The sequence below is a fragment of the Gopherus flavomarginatus genome, chromosome 24, assembly GCF_025201925.1.
Source record: "Gopherus flavomarginatus isolate rGopFla2 chromosome 24, rGopFla2.mat.asm, whole genome shotgun sequence".
Taxonomy (NCBI): domain Eukaryota; kingdom Metazoa; phylum Chordata; order Testudines; family Testudinidae; genus Gopherus; species Gopherus flavomarginatus.
The window spans coordinates 15,232,640-15,246,884 of record NC_066640.1 but is presented as its reverse complement, the minus strand read 5'-3'; positions in this window follow the sequence as shown (position 1 = coordinate 15,246,884).

The window sequence follows — 14,245 nt, the reverse complement described above, 5'->3', positions numbered from 1 at the left end:
ATATTCCATTAAATACAGCAGCTGACTTTTACATAATTTCTGAAACCATTTAAATTCCACTTTAAAAAGATTCCTGGCTATGAAGAAAATGGGAGCAGAGCTCCACAGCTGAGTGAGATAGAATGACCATAGAGTCGAAACTCCCATCGGATGGTCTCATAAAGGGCTGCAGATCAAGAACCACCTGTTCCTTGTAGTGTATGTCCTCAGAAAGTCATAGATGAGGCTGCCCCTAAACAGAGAAGCTAAAACTCAACTTGTCTGCAGAACTTTTATTGGTTCATCTTGTGTGGGCCATCTGTCTGCTGAACATTCCTCCTAGTTCAGTAAGGGAAGTCTAGCAGCTCTGATCCTCTGGATAGTAGGCCAGTTTTACATCTCATTTTGGTCAGTGTTTCCAGTTCTAAATTGGACACTGTCAACATCTTCCTGGTTGAATGTTCAGTTGTAACTTTGAGTGCAGATAGTCCTTCAGGAGTTTGCAGATGGTCAGCCTCAGAGCCCCCTACTAGTGTTGGTACTGCACCATGCTCAGTGGAATCCACTCGAGTTTAAGAATGGATTATACCGTATAGAGCTGTAGAAATAGGAGTGTATAGTTCTGTGAACAGAGAAAGTAGGAGGGAAGCCTCTTCTAGAGGATAAAACTGCATTCAGGATTAGTCTGCTCAGTCAGGTGGAGTCTCCCCAGCCAGGCACCCTTTCAGAAGTGCATTTTGAGTCCTTTCCACAATCCTCCTTTGAGGGGAAGAACGTCACTGATTTTCTGAGAGTGGGATGTGAGCTCTGAATGTCAGTGTCAAAGTTCTTTTTTCTACTAATACGCTTGACTTTGTTGTGAGCAGTGTTTTTAATTGTTTGCATTTCCTCAGTCTGCTTTTGTAAAGCTTCATGGGATTGGTTTTATTTGCTAGAAAATATAATTTATTTTTTCTTTTGTTTTGAGAATAAGTAGTTGGAGATCACCTCTTTAAAGAGCTGGTGTCTTGTTTTATTAGTGAACTTTTGTATAGTGATTTTTTTTAATTGTGACATTAAACTAATTTTATTTAAATCTGACCTAAATTAAATACTTTTGTTGGGTTTTTTGCTGATTTTTTTTAATTTAAATTCATTAACTCATGTTCTCTAATATAGACCTATTTTGTTTGGAATTACACCATAAAAATGGTCAAAAACTTTAGTTACTGTCTTGTGTAATATTTGCTGCCCGCTTCATCCTCAGTTCATTAATAAATAGAACTTTGCCTGGGAGACCCATTGCCAGCTACAGGATTTTTCAAATTAGGAAGTAAATGTGGAAACCCAAAAAATGAGTTAGTTAAAATTCTAATACCTATAACTAGTACACCTTGTAAAGTATGTGAAATTCTAGTAACAGTCATTGCAGCACTGTCTGTATTAGGGTGACCAGACAGCAAATGTGAAAAATCAGGTCGGGGGTGGGGGTTAATAGGAGCCTATTTAAGAAAAAAACCCAAACTTCGGGACTGTCCCTATAAAATCAGGACATCTGGTCACCCTAGTCTGTATTAACACTTTGCTGAGAAACTGGATAAGAGAGCTTGGTGGATTTTGTGTTAAGGAGAGATCAGGTTTGCAGAATGGAGGAGAGAACTAGGGAGGTTTTGTTGTGTTGGTCAAGGTGTCTTTATGTACTCACAGCTTGTGGGAGGTAAGGAGTTTGTGACACTCATGGATGAGACTCAGTTGTTTCAGTTAATAAAAACTATAGAGGATTTTTGAGAAACTCCAGATGCGCTCAAACTCATTCAGGGATTGGTGACCCTAGTGGCAGGAGAAATTAAGCTTAAATAAAAACGTGGTAATATCCGTTATGAATCAGGGAAGAGAAGTACTGACTGACTCTGAACTTGAAGGCTTCTCTGAAAATAAGGATTTGGGAGCCATGGTAGGTGTACTAGTGAAGACGGATGCCCAAGGCTCAGCAGCCATTTGTGCTTGAGTGCATTTGGAAAAAGGAGAGTGAAATATGGGGGTGGGGAGGAATATATCCATGGTTCACATTTATGTGGAGTATTGTCCAGCATTGGCTGCCTCCTCTGGAAAGACTGAAAGAGGTACTGAGCAGGGTTGTGATGTGAGACTGCGAAGACTAGAATTATTTAGCCTGGAAAGAACAATTTTACAAGGAGAGGACTTGGTTGAGGGTGTTCAAAATTACAAGACTTAGTGAAATTAAAGGGAGTACATTTAGAGTGAAAAAAATTAATATCACTATGCAGCTCAGTGTTTGCAATTCATTGCTGCTGGTAGGCTTGGCTCTGTGGCCAGTATCACTGGTACCGTGTAAACTAAGAATCCTAACCTTTAAACTGACTGCTTGCCAGCGTCGAGAAGGGATTTGTCCCCATGCAGCATTGCATGACAGAGTGTGGAGGGTTGTCACTCTTCCTCTGAAGCACTGGTATTGGCTGCTGCCAGGGTCTGATATATGACAACTTCTCTGTATCTACTTAGGATTTGTACTGTAAGTGCTTGGCTTATAATAAGTCAAGTAGGGAATTATAAATTGTCCCAAATGTAGCATTTAAACTTCAGTGATGTGTTGTTGTTTTTTTGTCTGCCCCATCTTCCACACAGTGTTACCTCTTTGTGCCTCACCCAGCTGGCAAACAGTACCCTGGACACTGTCACACAGTGAATCCATGGTACAGCTGGGATAAGAACCCAGAGCTCCAGGCCTGGCTTCCAGCTGATAGCACAGCCTCCCAGTATTTTTTTAAATGAAAAGTTAAAAAAAAAAAAATGTAAATCTCCTAAATGTGATAAAACACCAATAATCCTCATACTGTCTGAATGTGTAATTAAGTGAAACGTTACATACAAGCATATATATGAACTAGATAAAAGAATCGCAGTGCAAAGGCCTGGCTGGACCCCAGGTGGGGAAAAGTTAGGTGGGAAAGAGCGATGAATTTGGCAAGTGAAAGCCTTGTAATGGTTCCTCTTTTAAACATGAAATAAACCCCACACCTGATTGTATTCTGTCACCACCTGCCCAATGGTGACCTGTGAATTGGTTTTAAATTGTAGCATAAGTGTTTTTAATCTTTCTAACCATGCATTTTTGTGGTACAGCATTGAGCTCCCTTAAGAGTTAGTTGTAGTGTTAAAAACCAGCTGTCCGGGGGTAACAGGCAGGTTTGTGTATATTCATATATGGAGTTCAGTTTTAGGAATAATTCTGCAACAAGGATGTTGTAACTGAATTCACAATAGCTCTAAATCCATTTGTGTTTCTCGAATGGGCTTCCATAGAGCAGCTTCCCTCCAAGCGCCTTTGACTGTTTCACTTCTGGTTCGTAGAAAGCTGGTTTACAGTAAAATCCGGGGGGGGGGGGGGCGGGAGGCAGTTTGATAGGGCTTCATTCAATTTAGCTTATTCTAGGTTTTGTTATATTTTCAAAACTTTTATGCAAGCTTTTCAATAAATGCCCCTAATTGCTCATTTTTATATATTGTAGAGTATGTTGCATTGCATTTACCAGAAATCCTACCTAATATTTTGCAGTGAAGAAATGTCCTTTTTCCTTTCAAAACTAGTATTTGCAGCTTGACATAATAAATGTCTTAGTGTAAAAATAAACAGCAGTTTCACTGAATCTCCACAGCAGAAACAAAGGTATATTCAAAAAAATTAAACCCACAGGATACTCTTGGGCTGTATTGTTAATTCCTCACCCTATTGAAACGTGGAAACAACTTCTGTTTAAAGAAATATTTTAAAACAAAATGAAACGCAAGGTGTCTTGCTGTAGACAAGAATTAAATATGGGAAATGAAACTATACCCTGCCCTGAAGTTAAACCCTGGGCTGTTTAAATACAGGCTCAGGTCTTGTATTGCACCAGCTTATTGAAATGCCTGGGTTAACTTTGATTAAACAGAGTGCCTTTCCTTGGGCTTTGCTCCCTGGGAATGCAGCCTGTTGGTGCGTGGGGATAGATGAGCCATTTGCAAAGAGGTGCTGAGGGAGGAGGCAAAATTGGACTTCTGTAACTGGGAGAAACCAGTGACCATTTGTCAGTGTCCCCTTTATCTGAGGGGATGTTCTATAGAAGCTCTGCATTGACCTGAGCTCCTAAGATCTTCCCAGAACACATCCAGGCCTAGTAAGGGAGAGCAGAGTATGTGCTACTAAGTGCACTTGCGTGCTCACACACAACATTCTTAACTGTTCACTGGGCTTCAACAGGCTGGCTGAATTATTGGTCAGATTTCTTCAGATCGTGTTCTCTTGTCCGGACGTCTCTTGTTTATGCATTTGCAGCATCACTCAGCCTTTCAGGATGGGCACTTTTGAACCTCCTCTGTTAATTGTGATCAGATAAACGTTCTCCTCTTCCCCTCCCCACAAGTCTCTCAGGGGTGCTTATCAGGACTATTGTCGCTACAGTTATACATTTGTTGGGGCTTCTGTTTTTCTCAGTAGTTTCTTGCAGTGCCTTGTAAAACCAAACAATCCAGTGTGTCACAAAAGGGCTGTGTTGTAATGACCAAACAGTAACATACTTTCAGCTTGCCATTGCTAGACTGAACCCTGTAACTGGAAATTTAAAACTGATATTTCAAAAGTCAATAAAATGAGTTAATTCTTTGCCGTGACGTGTTCTTTAACAAATACTTCAGGAGCTTTCTCAGATGCCCTCTTGTATGGTTGGAATCACTTTTGTTTTTAACTTCCATTGCATAGCTTAGATTTTTGTGCAATGTTACAGGGAAGAGTGCTTGGAAGTATTATTCTGTCATGTGTATACAGCAGTATCTGTGTGCCCCATTGTTCTAGGCACTATGTCATGTAGGACTTTTCAGAAAACTTACATTGGCCTTCAAGGGAGTGATATAGGACATACAGCTGGGGGTCTGTAGAACATGGTTCTGGCATGTGACATAGCAAAAACTGTGTACTTTCGTTTACAATTTCCTAAAGATTAAAATGTCTTCTGTGGCCACTTGCCGGTGTCGTGTCCTTCCCCTCAGGGGTATGTGTGTGATATGGAGATTCTTGCACAGGTTTGGCAGCTGGATCTATTCGGTAAGAGTAGCAAGCGTGAAATCTTAGAGAAAATCTAGTCACACAGTTCTCTGAGCCCGAGATTTGCAACGTGTCACTCTGACTAATCATCCTGGGAAGCAGTAGGCATAGGTTCTGGTTACTGCATCCAGTTATGCGACTGATGTGATGTATTCAATTAGGAGAACTGTTATTTACAAAGCAGTGACTTGATGGACCTTTTTTGGCAGCTGACCAAGGTATTTGGAGCTCCCTTCCTCAAGTTTCGAATGTCCACAAATCTCACATCTTTGGACCAAAATGTAAGATTAATCTCTCTGCCTTAGTTTTCCTAGGATAATGCTTTAAACAAACACCACGCCCTGACCCCTCTATTAGCTATATCTACCAATACACCTAATCTCCACGGAGTACCTGTTAGTTCCCATCTTCTTGTAAATCTCTCATGGTGAGTGCAGTATAAATACCTAGATAACGTTCTGCACCTCATAGAATGCCACTGAATGTAATATTAGACACCAGCATATCTAGACAGATATTTATAGAGAAGATACATAAAGGCCAGCCATGTCCCATGTCTGCCAGGGTTCAAAGAGCTTCACAAAATGAATTCAGAAGCATTAATGTGGTAGGAAACTGGGAAAAAAGGATTTGTGTCAATGTCACCTTTTTAACTCCTGTCTGAAATTAAAGTGTGGGACCATCCCAAAATATGTGGTGTGTGACACTTCTAAGGGGAGACACCTCCAGCTCATCTCATCAACCACAGATCTTTGCTTAAGCTGAATATAAGCGTATACTGCAAAGCATGCATTAAAGAAATGGGCACAACTAAAAACTAGACAGTGAATTTAAATATGGCTCTTTGGGCTGCAACTTCTTCACAATGAGTTTACCGAAATCTGAGAAGCTGCTATGGTTGGTAGTTGGTTGGTTTGCTATAATTGTTGGTCAGGTTTTTTGATCTGACAAACTAGTCCTGGAGTAACACCTCTGTGGAGGCTGAATAGCTTGTTAGAAGAGCTACGGTATTGCAGATACTCAAAAAACAATTGGTTAGATGCCTGGCTCTAGTTGACCATGGACTCCAACTGCCTCTTGTGCCTTTGAAAACAAACTGCTAACACTGGAAACTTTGAGGACTCTGGGTGACCAAATGGGCAGATCCTACTTTAAGCCTTGCCCGCTCTGAGCTCTCTTCTTGACTCTGACTAAAGCCACAGCAGCTGTGGGAGCATTATTGTAGACAGGTCACCAACCTTCTTACCTCTGTGGCCTGATCCCAGCAGTGTTAGACAACATGGCAGTCAACACACTACAGCTGATCCATGTAGAGTGACCAGACAGCAAGTGTGAAATCGGGATGGGGGTGGAGGGTAATAGGAACCTATATAAGAGAGACCAAAAATCGGGACTGTCCCTATAAAATCGGGACATCTGGTCACCCTTGATCCATGGGAGTGCTACCACCATTGCAGCCACGTGTGGAGCTGTCCCAGCAACAGCGGAATGGTGGAGGCTTTATGTACGAGGCAGTGAATCTGTAGACCCAGCCTAAAACAGTGTTGATAGCTTGTATGTTGTGGTAAAGCCACTAGATGGTGCTAACGAACAGCTAATCCGGGGATGCGGGTTAGGTGCAGGTGCTGGAACCTCCCCACTGTCGGTACCAGTTTTGAAGTCCCATGAACTGAAAAGCTGTCTATGCACGAGATCCCAGCTCTCCGTGCTTTCACACAAGCCAGTACTGCCTGGGTTCAACCTGTGGTCAATCTAAGCAGGTTCTGCTGGCCCGACAGGAGAACAGGTGAGTCACTCATCAGACCGATCCATCGACTGTAAAAATCTCTCTCTTGCAGGAACCCATAGCAGCAGTGCCTTTTTCATCTGGTAACACGGCACCGGCACGAGAGGAATGCAGGGGCTACCACGTATTGTCTGGAAAGTGAACTGCTTTCAGCCTGAAGAACGTCATAAGCTGGAAAAATCTCTAGCTGTTACTAAGATCCCTGTGATGGATGCTGACCACCTCTTGTACAGCACTTTGAGATCTGAAGATAAGAGCCAGGTGGTGGTGAATAGGCATAGTCAGTGCAGATCTGTTACCAGAAGAAACTAGAAGCAATTGGCAACATCACTTCTGTCACTGCCCAGGCAAACCCTAGTGCTGGTCAGGGTTACTAGATCAGCCATGGTGAGTCTGCTAGGACTTCATGTGCATTCCCAAGGGCCCAGAGGTAGGGGAAGCAGATTTAACTAGCTCTGAAAAGCATTGCAACAGTCCATTATAGTAACATACAAAAGCCAGCAGGAGAATGCTTCAATCTCTCTGGACATTCTATAGCAGATTTAAAAGTAGCCATACTTGAACAAACAAACTTCAGAAAGAGACTTCAAAGAGAAGCAGCAGAACTAAAATTCATTTGCAAATTTAACACCATTAATTTGGGCTTGGATAGGGACTGGGAGTGGCTGGCTCATTACAAAAACAGCTTTGCCTCTCCTGGAATTGACACGGCCTCATCTATCATTGGGAGTGGACTACAGCCATCCTGATCAAACTGGCCCTGACAACACTGGCTCTCCACTTGTGAGGTATCTCCCTTCTCTTCATGTGTCAGTGTATAATGCCTGCATCTGTAACTTTCACTCCATGCAGCTGAAGAAGTGGGTTTTTACCCACGAAAGTTTATGCCCAAATAAACGTTAGTCTTTAAGGTGTCACCGGACTCCTTGTTGTATTTTGTGGATACAGACTAACATGGCTACCCCCTGATACTTGGCATTTATGTCTGTGACTCCCTGAGGTCCTCGGATGAAAGGTGCTGTGGAAGGACCAAGTGCTAATGAACCTACACGTGCCTTTCTTAGCAGTCTGGCTGACTTTGCCTCGTCTTTCTTTCTTTTGCAAGTTCTATGAAAAAGTGACACGTCGGCCTCTGGGCTGGTATGCGCTTCTTTTATAAAGACAGTGGAAGTGCACAGATATCTCCACACCTGGTTGGTGTCAAGTCAGGGCTGTATTCTGCGATTTATTTGCTGCATGACTCTGGACAAGTCCCTTCCCCTGCCTGTGCCTCACTTTTCCCATATGTGCAATGGAGTAATGATGCTCACCTTCCTTTGTAAAGCAGTTTGAGATCAACAGCTAAAAATTAGTGTTTGTGGGGCTGGGAAAATGGCACATAAACATATCCATCTTTTGAAGTTCCCTTTTAGAGTCTTCCCAAATGACTTGCGCCAGGTCACTTTGTTTTAATTCTATCTACATCTCTTTCTGAGATGTGTCTTGAGGTTACCCATTTGCCTATATTACTTCTGCTAGTGACATACCTTTTTAGGTGCGTCCAGACTGGTCTCTTCTTGTGGGTTGTTGATGAGAAACCGCCTTTAATGAGTTCATCATATACTGTCCAAGTGACTTCCCCTTGCAAGTGAAAGAGTAGGTAATGGAGAATGTCAGCAGTTTCCTCAAAATACTTGGGGTTACTGAAAGTGCCCTGGAGAGGAGATCACTAGTTTGCAACTACTTCTTCTAGCTTTAGTCTTGTCTATATGGGTCAAGTCTTCTCTATTCCGCTCTGTCTCGAAGCAGTGCCTCAGCAACTCCACAGCTAATCACAGACGTTGGTATGCCGTCCGTCAGTCCAGCCAGCCAGCCATCTCGTTTTGGGTCTTCCAACCCTTCTTTTACCCTCCACTTCTAAGTATAGCACCCTGTTTTCTATATGCTTTTCTGATCTTCCTTTCACACATCCAAACCATCTAACCCTGGATTCCCTCAGCTTTTTCACAGCTGGTCCCACTTCACGATTCGTTCATTCTGAGCATGGTCCATCCTTGTAACTCTAAGCATCCATCTTAACACTTTTTTTTTTCATTTCCGCTGTATTCAAGATCTGCTCCTGTCTCTCAGTGCCCAGCATTTGGAGCCATACAAAAGTGAAGGCCTAATTACTGTCTTGTAGATCTTGTCCATTTGATAGGCATTCTCCTTCTCTCCATTTTTAGTCCATGCCTTTCTGGTTCTGCTTATAAGTTTGTGAGCTGAGTTCACCATTATCCTGTATTGTCAAACACAGGTACTGGAATTTCTCTACCTTTGAAGTGGCTGGCCCCCAAAATTTAGTCTAGTCTTTCTGCAAGGTATCCTCAAATCTACAGAACATATAAGAATTTAGTTCTGCTGATTGTCATGCCCATTTCTTTCAAGGGTGCACCTCCATCTCAAAATCATCTTCCACTTCCTCCTTGCTTCCCCCATGAACACATCTGCAAAAAACCTGCGGCCATGGTGCAACTCTCTCTGGATGTTTTCTATAAGTGCATTGAGCATCAACATGTGCCAAGCCTTGATGTATACTGGCTTGTACTAAAAACTGTTCAGTTTCTCCACATGGCCTTCTACCTGTGGGAATATACCACCCTTGAATATGTCCTGGATGAGTCTGAGATGCTCTTCAGAAATCTTTCATTCTCATGCACCACCAGATTTATTTTGGAATGTGGTCATAAGTCTTGTCACAGTCGATGAATACCACGTGCAGGGTTTTCTTCTTTTGTCTCTTTTTCCCACAAGCCATCTTAATGCGAAGATAGTGGCTGTTTTTTGCCTTGCGTGGCACAAATCCAAACTGATTGTCACTGACCTTTTATTTCTCTTTGTAGTCTCATCAATAACTTTTTCTCCCAGATCTTTGTGTGGTGTATGAGTTTAATGCTGCAGTAGTTACCACAACCTTGTACATCTCCTTTTCTCTTCTTAGATATTGGTATTAATGTGTTCTTCCTGTAGGCATCAGGCATCTTCTCATGCCTCATGAAGCAACCAGGCAGTTGTCTCAATATCTTCACACCTATTTGCTCCATTGGGGCTGAGAGCTGTCTTACTTCTCATTGTTTAATGCCTCCCTGCTGCTTCCTGGACTGGTATCATCAGACGCTTGTGTGGTTTTCTCCTACGGTGTGGTTCTCTTGGATTCTCCTCATTCAGAAACCTTTCAGAGTAACTTCTCCACTGGTTCCTATTGGGTAATGTATTTCTACTTTGATCTTACCAATGTCTTTAGTTTTCATCATAGGTCTTTGCCAGTCTATATTTTCCTCACCCTCCTTCATTTCAAGATGGGATATAAGCCTTCCATGGCGTTAGCCTTAGCAGATGCCACCTTTTTCTTGGCTACCTTTTTGACTTTTGAATACGCCTGAAAATCCTTCTGTTGGCATGTTGCTTGCCAAAGTTTAAAACACTTTTTCTTGTCCTTCTTGCAATGATCCTTCAACCATCTTGCAACTCTAGTCTGTAAATTTATTAACTTGTGCATGCGCAGAGATCAGTCTAATTAAATTGCTTGATAAAGTGATAAGCCATTCCCGCTAGGTGTTGCTTCTGGAATGATGTCCCAGGGCTCGATCTGAGAAGGTCAAATTGCAGTCGAACACTTCTTTGAGGAAAGAGTGACCCAAGAGCAAGCCACTAAAGATGGCCACCTAGCTGGGAAACTACTTGGTTTTCTGGAGTGCATCCTGAGTAGCTTTCTAGATAGCAGGTGTGAGGAGCTAGTGGAAGAACTCCTTGCACAGTGGTTCCTGCTGGATTTTATTCTGTTAGCTGAGGGTTTTTATCAAGGAGGCTTTTAAACTCCACTGGCTTTAGACAAAGGCGCGAGAACCAACCGTCTTTGCATTGTAAGAGAAGAGCTCCCCAGACTTCAATAAGGCCAGTGCAGCTATAAGATCTGGGGTTGGGAATGACTGGAATTTCCTGCCTCCTGGAATCCCCAGCTTTTGCTAAACCCTTTCCTGGAGGTATGCGCACGCATGTGCCTCAGGGAACAGAGTTTAGCCTGCAAGTGCTTGAAGGGCTGTTCAGTCCTAGCACGCGGGTCCTGTTTCACAGGTCACTGGCTCTGGACCCACCCTTTGCTCAGCCAGATGACTGACAGATTTTGAAGCACTGGAAAGGAATTCCTGGTATTTGCTTCCTGTTCCAGTGGGCTGAGTGTTCCTGAGCTCATCCTTAGACAGGTTTTGACTGTACATTTCCCACTTCTGCCTCTTCCTTGGCTCCATGCAGTGACATTTCAAGAGCCTGTTCATTACTTTACTGACGCCACTGAGGTGCCTTCATTGTCTGGCTCCTGTCCTCTCTGAAATATAAGTTCCTCACCTCTCTGCGGGCATGTATCTCTGTCTCCGCCCTAGTACCTAATGGTATGGTGCAGAACTCTCCTGATTTCCGGGCACTGGCCTTCCTAGGGCCCTGATAAGGGCTCCTGGTGTGGTTCGTGTTTTCCAAAGTGCTCGGTGATGGTCCCTTAGGAGTGCGGCTCTTGCTACCTGTCGGCCCAATCAGTGTTCTGAGTTGGGCACCGCTCTCCAGATGCAGGCTGGAGGAAGTATTTCCACCTCCTGCGTCAATCCAGCTGAAACTAAAAGTGGAGTCCGTGCTTCAGCAAGAAGCTGATGCCCTGAAAGTGCTTATGCAGTCCATGGGCTAGAACAGAGGCCTTCCTGTGTGTGACTTGCATAAGGGGTTCTGTAGAATCCCCTCTAGCAGCCATGTGCCTCGCATTGCTTAACAACTCTGGCCTCAGTCTGTTCATCTGCGAGAAAGGTAGGAATTGCCTCTCTAGGAGCAAAGCAAATAGAGCCCAGTAAGGACAGTAGAGGACTGGGCATCAGGAAACCTAATCCAACCCCTGGGAGCCTGCGTTTCCCCCATCTCTTAAATGGGAAAGATATTGGGGTGGCTGAGAAGTGGAGCATGCCGGAAAGGGGCAGAGCATGGGAACGAGTGTGTCCCTGTGTATGATGCATGTGCAATGGGCCAGCCTGTTCAGCTGGACCCCAAATGCTGGTGCACATGCACTTGGTACCATCCTTCCTCTCCACCAAGGAGTCTCCTCTTCTCAGGCCTGTGCCTGGAGGCCTCCCCTGACCCCAGAGCGAGGGTGATTGCGGTTCAGTTACTCAGGCACTTGCTCTAGGCCAGCACTGTCGCTCTGCCCACCTTAGGATGAACAGGGCAGTAAATGGAGCACAGGCCCCAGCAGGGCAGAGACTCCCCCTGCACTGGTCTCTCACCTGCATGTCTGCTTTGCTTCTGGAGCAGCAGTGGGGAAGTGGAACAGCAGGGCCTGCTCTTCGGTGCTGGAGCCCGTGGATGTGGTTTTGTTCCTGGCCGGGGGGGCAGTGAAGAAGGAGCTGTGTGCATGTTACTTAAGGGAAAGCAGCAGGCACTTCTCTGTAGGCTAAGGCCAGAGACTGAGGCTGTGACTACACTTGAGCAGTGGCTCTCAACCTTTCCAGACTCCTGGCCCCCTTTCAAGAGTCTCATTTGTCTTGTGTACCCCCAAGTTACCTCACTTAGCAGTGACTTGCTTCCATCACACCCAGACTTATACCAGTGTCACAGCTATGCTGTGACTGACAAATGGCTGACTTCCCCCCTTTACCATATAATTATAAAATAGATCGAGTGGAATATAAATATTGGACTTACATTTCATCGTGTGGTCTAGAGCAGACATGGCCAGCCCGTGGCTCTGGAGCCCCATGCAGCTCCTCAGAGGTCAATATGACACTTACCTAGGCACTGATTCCAGGGCTGGAGCTACAGATGCTAACTTCCAATGTGCTGGGGGGTGCTCGCTGCTCAACCCCCTGCTTTGCCCCAAGCCCTGCCCCCAAAACCTATTCCCCAAGCCCTGCCCCTAAACCTATTCCCCCAAGGCCCCTTCCCTTGAGCATCTCCTGCACGTGTGAAACAGCTGATTGCGGGGGGGAAGGGGGGAGTAGGCGCTGATTGGTGGGGGCTGGGGAGTGGGTGGGGGCTGCTGATGTGTTACTGGGGCTCTTTGGCAATGCACATTGGTAGATTTTGGCTCCTGCTCAGGCTTGGGTTGGCCACCCCTGGTCTATAGAACAGTATAAACTGGTCATTGTGTGAAATTTTAGTTTGTACAGACTCCGCTAGTGCTCTTGCTGTTGCCTGTTGTAAAACTAGGCAAATCTCGAGACGAGCTGGTGTCCCCCCCTGCAAGAGCTCTGGGTACCCCCTGGTTGAGAACCACTGCACTAGAGAGTTTCTAGCTGCAGACATTCAAAGCCCATGGGAGAGAGCTCTCCCATTGATTTAATTAATCCACTCCTAACGAGCAGCAGCAACTCTCCGATGACTTGGCGCTTCCACACTGGCCCTTACATCACTCAGGGGTGTGGCTTATTCACACCCCTATGCAACATAAGTGATACCGAAGTAAGATCAGTGTAGACATGACCCTGAGCCTATGGCCAAAGGTGACCTCTCTGGCCGACCATCTTAACCCCCAAGCAAGCGTCTGTGTCTGTCACTGTACTGCACTTCCTCTGCTCGCACCTCGTCCACGCCCAGCGTGCTGTCCCTGAAGGGCAGTCCTGGCTGCAGTGCAGTGTGGCTCTGTGGAGGACACACAACTAGAAGGAAGAGGGAGGCCAGCTTGCCCTGGTGCTGAGGTGAGGGTGGAGTTGTTGCAGGTTCACGGTGTTGAAAACTATCTGGGAATGTCTGGGTTTCAGGTGGGAAACTGGAGGGAAAGCCGCAGGCCCCGCTTCAGGCATTGCAACAACCGTAATGGATGCTGGCAGCTGACTCTGCACCTGCAGCCCCATAAGGAGCTGGCGCCAGGTCACTTGGCTCCCAGGAAGAGCCCCCGATGAACGGGAGTGGAAAAGGCTTAGTGCAGAAAGAGGCAGGGCTGGGGGTGGCGGCTGATTTCCAGCCTGTCTGCTCATACTCTTGACGCTCTTTATCAGCTCCCACTTCTGAATGGAGTCTGATTCTGCCCAGTGAATCTCATGCTGGTGGAAGGGCACCAGCCTTACGTCGCTGGGGACAGGGGCGCTCTTGTTACATCTAGAACAGAGACCACACGCCCTCTGGCAGTGCCAGCTAAGTCCCTCTGCATCACCTCTTGGTATAGCTGCAAGGACTGCGGTGGGTGATGGGTTATACGGTTCCCTGGCAGTTGGGTTGGATCCCCCAGTCTTACTTGAGGTAGCCCTGAACGGCTGCTGTGTTAATCAGCTAGACTGGATTTAGAATGAGCCGATTATCTGTGTTTTCCAGGAGTCAATATTCAAACATCCCGGCTTGTCCTGTGGGCGTCAGGTGGGGATGGAGAGGGTATGCCAGACCATGGGGCCCGGCTGGGATTTCATTGGAGC